The sequence below is a fragment of the Adiantum capillus-veneris genome, chromosome 17 (genome assembly GCF_014529385.1).
Source record: "Adiantum capillus-veneris isolate H3 chromosome 17, ASM1452938v2, whole genome shotgun sequence".
In the NCBI taxonomy this organism is placed as follows: domain Eukaryota; kingdom Viridiplantae; phylum Streptophyta; class Polypodiopsida; order Polypodiales; family Pteridaceae; genus Adiantum; species Adiantum capillus-veneris.
This window is the reverse complement of record NC_140947.1, coordinates 148,476,959-148,486,444: the sequence shown is the minus strand read 5'-3', so window position 1 is coordinate 148,486,444 and position 9,486 is coordinate 148,476,959.

The following is a 9,486-nucleotide window of genomic DNA, read 5'->3' as shown; positions in this document are numbered from 1 at the left end:
ATGTCTTTTTCTTGTGTAATTACTGGTGTTATTAATGTAATCACACGACCATGATCACGTCAATGAAATCCTTGGCCATTTGAACATCTTACATCAAGACCTCAAGATAGAAAAGGTGCTTTTTAATGAGGTGCTAGAGGCATTTCCAACTTCAAGATGGTGTAGTTAGAAGTACACATGACACACATCTTACTATGAGTGCATTTGTGGGGACACTTGGGTATGTACCACCAGAGTACTGCTAGACCTTCCACTGTACAAGACCAACCAATGTCTTCACCTTTGGGGTGGTGTTCTTGAAGTTGGTGATTGAAGGGTAGGCTACATGGTCAATAAGAGCAACCAATAATGATAGTTCTAATAGGTGATATGAGGGGGAAGAGGGAGTGGATTTAGTTGTATGGATGAAGAGGCATGTAGTACAAGGTAGGGTGCGAGAAATGATGGATTCAAGAAAACCACTTCAAAATGCTTGACGGAGAACCGGTGGCATGTATATAGAAGAGTAGGTGCATGACAATTCTAGTAGCTTAAAGGTCAAATACCTTAGTAGAAATGCATTCACATAGTATGGATTGGATTTAGTGCTTACATGAGGGAAGTTTACCTCTCAAATCTAAGCCAAATTCCAAACTTCCAAAGTAGAGGTGTAACTGTATGCATTTCTATGCAGACATTATGACGTATTACATCATCTACCTCTATGGATAGCTTGTCATTCCACATTTTTTGTTTAAAGATTTTGATAGAAAATGTCGGGAAACACTTTCGTAAGAATAGCAAACCCTTGGGCTTAGTTCTGTCAAAAGCAGATAGGTTTTGACTTTACTGAAGTAAGATCCATCAGAGGAAGGTATAGGCTGCTCATTGTGACTATTCTGCTTTATGTTATTTCCATAGAGTGAAGCCAATAATCCAAGCTTCCATCCTCCATGTATTCATAATGAGAAATCTCTCATTAGCTGCCTCTCATTACGGTTGCCCAATAAGGGAAAGAACGAGGTTAGTGTGCCTTGATCCAGTGTTTCCATCTTTGCCATAAACTCCCTGTCACCCTAACCTCCAAACAAATCCAAATAAAACAACTATGAGTTGAAAGTCTTCAAACTATAGAGCTTAGGCTTCAAAGTAGTGAGTTAAAAGAAAGCAAACACTTGCCTAAAAAAGAATACCAAGGACACTTAACAAAAGAATGCACACTAACTCCTAAGACTTTAGTGAAAGTATGAAAAAGAAACCTATAGAGCTTCAGAATGGAAAGAATGACTTGCCAAGCCTAGATAAAAATAAAGAAGAAAGTTCATTTTAGAACCATATATTACCACACGAACCACTGATTTTATATCTCTACTTTATAATGTTGAGTGTGTTGATAACTTTAGTTGGTTTACTTGTATTGGCTTGATCGCTTGGGGTTTCCCCCCAAAATCCCTTTTCTTGCCCTTGACAGTGGCTCTTTAGAATCTTGAATGTATGCTCCTCAATCCTACCATATTGTTTGTTGAACAGGGATTTTATGATCGTATTGAATATCATATGTTTTAATGCAAAATTGAATCCGTATAAAACCGTTAGTAAACAATAATAGTTCTTAATTTTATGTACTTTTAAACAATTATAAGCTTTAAAAACACTTAGATTAGAGCGTATAGTTAGAGTGAAATGTCTTAGTAAGATGCAAGAATTAGCTATGAAAAAGCGACGAATGAAATGAAATAGCTATGAAAGTGCCGGAGGATAAATGGGCCATGATTCAATACAATTGTAGCAAGAATAGTAATAGTAATAATTGCATCATTTAAACTGCATAATATAAGAAGCATTTGGGATAAAAAAAGAACAGTAAGTCATAGTTAATAGTAATCATTTTTTCAAGTTTTCCACTCTTTATTCCCTCGTAGAAACAACAACAAGCCATTTCTTCTCTAGACGAATGAGATATCTAGCTATTTATCCTCTAGCCAAATGAGATATGACCATGTTTAACATTTAGGTTAAGTAGCCGTAAAACCATAAGACCTTAAGTGATGTGGTTGTCAAGCTTTAATCTCTAGCTGAATGAGATTTCATGCCACAAAAAACCCTGATAGAAAGGGTGGGAATATCAAAATAGAAAATTGTTCTACTCCCATAAAGAATACATGAAATATGAACTCAAGGTGCTCAAGTCCATAGCCCTTCTCATGAACAAGCCTGACAAGAATGTCAAGAACTTTATACATGAAATGGTGGCCCTCCCACTAATGAATCAAGAAGCATTTCTATGAAAAAGGAAGCTACTACCAACATTGGAGGCAAATGCCAAAGGAAACTATGAAGATGATCTAGTCACTCTCCTGAGCAAGTATTCCTCATCTTGGAGAGCCAGCCATTATGGAGGAATAACTGGTTTCAAAAAAGGCCCCAAGCTCAAAATTTTCCCCAACACATGAGGAGCAACCCTACATAATGCCCAATCCCAAGATGGTGATTGTGGGATACATACTACACATGGAGGAGTAGGCACCCTTCGATTTTGAACTATCAAGTCATTGCTATGCTTGTGAACAACAGACCAACACAGGCATATATGGTCCACACACTAAAGGGAGTGATAACTATGAGGAGAGATGTGCCATATCTCACCTACCAGATGCTATGATAATTTCAAAAATGATACTCACATGCATTGAACCTTTGAAGATATTGGCAAGGCTTAACTCCCTTCAGGGGAGGTGTTCCTAGAAGGCAAAGAGGGCATCAACAAGAATCTAGAAACCAAATCCCGCTTAAGGAATATTATCATGCATATGTATTCCAAGATAATGTTCCTCCCATATCATTACATGCAAACTTTTAAGGAAGCCTTCATGATAGGGTTCTTCGAGATGGATTCCACCATCTTCAACCCTCTTACAAAGGATCTACAGGCTAGGAACATAGCATACCAATTTAGTACATTACTGAACAACCCATTCAAATATTTTTGTGAGGTCCCCACCCCGTCGTCTCAAACAACGGATCTGATGGTAAACCTGGTGGCCACTAGATCTACAGCGGAAACAAACAAAGTGGTTTATGGTTCATCTAGCGGTTTGTGACGATCTCTCATCACAAAGTGAGTTGAGTTCGAGCCTACTAGCATCGAGAACTAGTTCCACCCCGCAGGGGAAGCGTGATTAACTTATCTAGCGATCCTAAGACCCACCTTTCAAGAGGAGAGAAATCCCGAGTGCCTTTTTTCCTATGTTTCAAGGGCACGTACACTTGAGGCTTCGTCGCTCTTGGGGCAATGAGTAGTACTAGTGTCGATTTATAACACTATGGGGATGGAGAGTTCCCGACCAATCGGGACCACCTTTCTCATAGGCATTGGCAACCCGAGCCAAGCCCCCACTTTCCACCCCATACTCACACTTCCTTTGTTACCTAGTTTTACTACCACAATGGTTGTTCAACATATAAGTTCTTTGTTTATTTTTTTGATTCACAAGTTCTTTAGTACAACGATTCAACCAGTCTTGCAAAGCGGCACCAAGACAGTAATTCTAGTATAAATTCACTCAAAAACTCATTCATTTAAAGTTCCAATGCTATGGAGGCACGAAATCCCCCAGCGAGTGTTTACTCCACCCCTTGTTTCCTAGTTGCCCATACAACTAGGTTGTCCACTGCTTAACCAGCAGTCGTGGACTTCCACCACTTAACCAGGAGTCGTGGTTATCCACCGCTTAACCAGCAGTCGTGGATTCAAGAGCCCTTAACTAGGAACTCTAGCTCCTGCGAATAACTTCGGGAGCTGCCCCCTGTGATGAAAAGGGGGTTTAGACTAGATCAACATTGGAATTGAAAATGAACTAGGTGAGCTAAATTTTCCCTAGCAACGAATCTTTCCTACTTCAGACAATATATTCCGAAAGAATTCTTTCCTACTTGAATATAAAATACAATTAATTTAAATGCCGTGGTTTCTGTTGATTTAAATGCCGTGGTTTCTGTTGATTTCCAACATGTTGGGAAATGTGTTTCTCATCCTACCTTATCGAATGCAATGTTCCTTTAACAAACTTGAATTAAAACTTGACCTACCTCCACAATTTCCTCGTCATTGCTCTGTGAGATGGCCGGTACTTGGTTGACCATGGGAGCTTCTCCCTTTCCATTAGTGTTGCTTGTCCCCGCCTCGCTGTCGTGGGAACCACCGAAACGAGTTCTCTTTACCGGGGCCGTTTTATACTCACTACTTAATTGACAACTTGGAAAAACGGAGCTAACATTAGAGAGTAACATACAACCATGATGACGGATTAGTTTCAATAAGCAAATCCCCTTGTACGAGAGGTTAGACTTACTTCAAGACATAGAGAATCCCGATAGCACCATACTTGTTCTATGGGAATAGGCCCTAAGGTTAATTACTTGGCCTAGATAATTATGAAATTCATATTTTTACTTAATCAATTCTACTAGAGATGAAATAGACGTGCTTAATCACTTCTTAATGCAAGTAGAGAATTGTAGATTTACTGTATGCATAGATGAGAGGATTTCTTCCTTCCTAATGATTAATGATGGATTAATTTCCCCTAATTAAATCCTAATCCATGAGCAATTGATTCTAATTTAATTATTTGCACATTATGGAGTAATAGAATGCAATGGACCATTCCTACGTCAAAGCTGACTTGATTTTTTTAAATCACAACGGTGACTAGTGGATGATTCCTTAAACATGCATTAAACTATGATTAAGAGTGACTAATTGCTTGTATGATTACTAATTAGATTAAGATTTATGCAATAGATCATGGATACGGAGAATTAGAGAGTATCTAAAGAATATTTTGACTATGATTATGCATACTAGATGCGGAATTAAGAGAATATTAGAGAGGGAATTATAACAAGCATGAATTAAATAAAAAATTTCCGGGGTTACGGTTGAATTCCTCTCGAAATTTTGATTCAAGGGCCTCCTTGAGACGAGAAACGGGCAGCACCTTACCTCCTAGCTCCTCTTCCAAAGACTATGTCTGCCGGCAGCACCTTCTCAAGGTGTGTGTGTGTGTGTGTGTGTGTGTGTGTAGGAGTGTGTGTGTGTGTACTTAGTGTGTGTGTGTCTGAGCATATATGTGTGATTGTGTGTGTGTGAGCATGCTCTTATATACATTCACAAGCTGAAAAATTGGAATTTGCCTGCTATATGCATCTGGAGGAGTACTCACTTCATGCATGGCAGCTCTAGTTGCATACTTACCAAGTGTCCGAACCTGCTCAAGAGCTCACTTAGTCTCTCTCTCTCTCTCTCTCTCTCTCTCTCTCTCTCTCTCTCTCTCTCTCTCTCTCTCTCTCTCTCTCTCTCTCTCTCTCTCTCTCTCTTGCATGGAAAGTAGCCCACGAGCCCTGTGAGTGTGTGAGGGCACCCTCTTACTGCCAAACTCAGTCTGCAGTGGAGTGGATCTAGTTCCCACACAGCCCCCGAGTCCCGGTGCCTCCCCGCACAACTTTAGGAAAATTTAATTTTAACCTAAGACGGGCAATACCAATCAGAATTTAATGCTGAAACTTGCTATACTAAGATCTAACTAAGGTGTATTAACGTGGGTACGTGCCATATTTAGCAGCCCTCGACGTCCGTAAATGCATTTTTTTCAAATTTAGGGTACGGGTGCAGCTTTTTGAGACGATCAAAACTGACAGCTCGGTTGACCAAAAACTTATTATTTTTGGAAAATTTTCATAAAAATTATTTTAGTTCACTTTTGGAAGCTTTATGACATTCTAAACATCATGGCATCGACAGATTTTGGACAACTGCTAAAAATAGTAACTTTTTCCATTATGATTGTGTTGAGAGAGAGAGCAGGAAATAGAACCCCAAAGTGTGTAGAATACACACATGAGACGATGTATATATAGAGGGGACCTGGGTGCCATATATTGAGTAGCTTCACATATAAGCTCAACACCCCCGCTCAAATAAGGGTCCCTAACTGTGGATGAAAAAACCCTTGGAGGATCAAGGGAAAAACCCACAGCTCTATATACACCCACCGTTATATTATAAAAATCATTGAATGTACAAATGTTCATGAGGAGCTACATCACTCCTTTTACAATGAATATTTTATGAGGATCTACATCACTCCTTTTACAGTGAATGTTTTATGAGGAGTTACATTAGTCCTATCCTATCAAATACAAAGGTTCAATAAAGAGGTGTAAAGGCTATCGATTAGCTCGTAATTAGAAGTGTCTTTGTGAATCTGTTGTGTAGCTTGTCATCAATATGCATCACCAAACATGTCTTCATAAATCTTTTATGGTCACCAAGTTTGTCTTCATGAAATCAATTCTTTGATCAATCCTACATAGATCATAGACTCAAAAAACATAGTCATGAAAATTATTAGCATCATTAGTGAAATAATTACATTCATAATGCCATAAGAAATGGTTTGCGACGCCACTCTTTTGATGACATATATACGCATGATAGCATATAAGTATGAACGTAAAAGTACAAGACGCGTGATTATGTGATGAAAATGACATGTGTATATACTACATAAAATGACATTTATCAACGTAGGGATATCAATGAGTATGATCAAAGTATTAACAAAATATCATCATTGTATCAATAAAAATGAATAAATCATCATGGTATCAACAAAAAGCATCATAGAAGAATCATTGTATCAACGAAACAACGTCATGGTATCACCGAGAATAACCATGGTATCAACGAAACAACATCATGATATCACGAGAATAATCATTGTACCAACGAAAAAACATCATGGTATCACCGAGAATAACCATGGTATCAACGAAACAACACCATGATATCACCGAGAATAATCATTGTATTAACGAAACAACATCATGGTATCACCAAGAATAACCATGGTATCAACGAAACAACATTATGTTGAGCTTATATGTGAAGCTACTCAATATATGGCTTCTCTATATATGGCACCCAGGTCCCCTCTATATATACATCATCTCATGTGTGTATTCTACACACTTTGGGGTTCTATTTCTGTGCTCTCTCTCTCTCTCAACAGATTGTTTCATGGTACAATGGTGTTCTTTTAGCTCGGGGTCGGAGACCTTACATCCTCCCCAACGTGAAAAATTTGAGATGTCCTCATCTCCAGAATACATCTGGATAAAATCTATGCTAACTACTTAGGTATATATATCCTTTGTCTAAAGTAAAGACATCCTTTAATAATAGAATAGTCTTTAGCTTTATGCGTCTTATTCTGCTGAACTTTGATGAGATCCTGGTGCTTGAATTATTGCTCACTAGGATTAGCAGTTGTTGCAGCATACATAGCTGCTCTCTCATCAGCTTCGTCACCCATAGTTGGTTGTCTCACTGCGGAATTAGCGAAATCTCCTCTTCCTTGTCCTATGTTTCCTCTTCCTTGGCCTCCTCTTCCGTTTGGTTGACCTCGCTCGTTGATGTTCAGAGGTACATTATTAGCACCGGATGTTTGGGAAATCCTTTTTGGACATCGGATTTTGTAATGTCCATACTCTTGGCACTCAAAGCATCTTATAGTGGAAAACTCGGTAGGTGCCAATATAGTAGCTACTACCGGACGATGGTCGTATGCAGGGTTGATTGGTCTGCTACTCCAGTTGTCTGGCCTGGCCCTCTTTGACAAATAGTATTGACTATCTTGGGTAGTCCTCTGAATCTCTTTAGCTAACGGTTTGGCCCTTAGCAAGGCATCTTGCAGAGTTGCTGGCCTGAGAGCTTCTAGTCGTTTGTTCAAGGGGTCGATGAGTCCTTGGCAGAACCGCGCTATTTGCTGTTCCAATGTCATCCTAGGAGCATATCTCCGAAGTGTGATGAACTTCGAGTAGTATTCTTCGACGGAAGAAGTCAGCTTGTCGAAGTGAGAAAAACTCATTCATCTTCAGGGTTTTGTGAGCAGGTGGTAAGTATCGCTCCATCACAGCATCCTTGATGTCTTTCCATGATTGGGAAGATCCCTTGATATCCAAGTGCCTGCAATGTTGCTTCCACCATATCTTGGCATCGCCAAACAAGCGGAACATCGCAAGCATGGTTTGATTCACGGGTTGGGTTCCCGCAACTTTGAAATAGTCGTCCATAGCCTCCATCCATACTTCTGCATCTCTTTCCACATTTTCCCCCTCACCCTTAAAGAGTGGAGGTTGGGCTTGCTTAAGAAGGAGCTTCTTTTCTTGCGCCGTCGAGTAGAGAGCAGCAGGCGGTGCCTACATGGGTTACACGAGATTCTTGATACGATTACTTGGATTTCAAATAGACACGAGACTTAAATAAAATTCAAGATCCCACTTATCAAGAGATAGAGACTCAGAGACAAAAACACTTTATTGATGAAGATTTTTTACAATCGAAACCCCTGGTTTAGGATAACTCATGATCAATTTATTACATGGATTTTGGAATTCTTATAAGATATGCTTAGCAAGTTGCGTTATCAGGTTCACATGATACTCTACTTCATTCGTGAAGTAGTTCCTATATTCATCTTTGAGTGGATAGTAAACTATGGTGTCGAGTTGGAATAATTCTTTTGGTACTCCAAAAGTTATAACTCTGTTTTGCTAGGATTACATTAGTGACCTTCTCCAAAAGCCACTCGTTGAGGGTTTGATTGGTGTCGTCAGAGACAGTCATGTCTGTACGGGCAGGCAGCAAGTAGAATATCTCCACCACCCTCAATTCTTCTCCCCAACGTATTTTCTTCAAATCGGCAGCCAGGCATCCTAGCTTCCGAGCGTTGATGTAGTAAATCCCTCCTTCATGTGTCCAATTGAGCCCCCATCCTCTATCGATGCGAGTGGAGTGAGGTGTATGAACCTTCAGTAGCATCTCCATGACATCTCGCCTGAATTTCTAAGCTGGGGATCATCGAGCTTGTTCATAAATAAGCTCAAACACTTGGAACTTCTGATATTCTAGCACGGGGTCTTCCTCCAACACCAATGCAAGGAATTCGGATCAGCTACCTATATACCCTTAGTTCCTTTTAAATATTCAAACAATACGACTTTATTTCCCAGTCTAACCTGAACTTAGCTCTGATACTAGGTGTGAGGTCCCCACCCCGTTGTCTCAAACGATGGATTTGATGGTAAACCTGGTGGCCACTAGATCTACATCGGAAGCAAACAAAGTGGTTTATGGTTCATCTAGTGACGATCTCTCATCACAAAGTGAGTCGAATTCGAGCCTACTAGCATCGAGATCTAGTTCCACCCCGGAGGGGAAGCGTGATTAACTTATCTAGCAATCCTAACCCACCTTCCAAGAGGAGAGAAGTCCTGAGAGCCTTTTTCCCCATGTTTCAGAGACACGTACACTTGAGGCTTCGCCGATCTTGGGGAAATGAGTAATACTAGCGTCTATTTATAACACTATGGGGACGGAGAGTTCCCGACCAATCGAGACCACCCTTCTCATAGGCATTGGCAACCCGAGCCAAGCCCCCACTT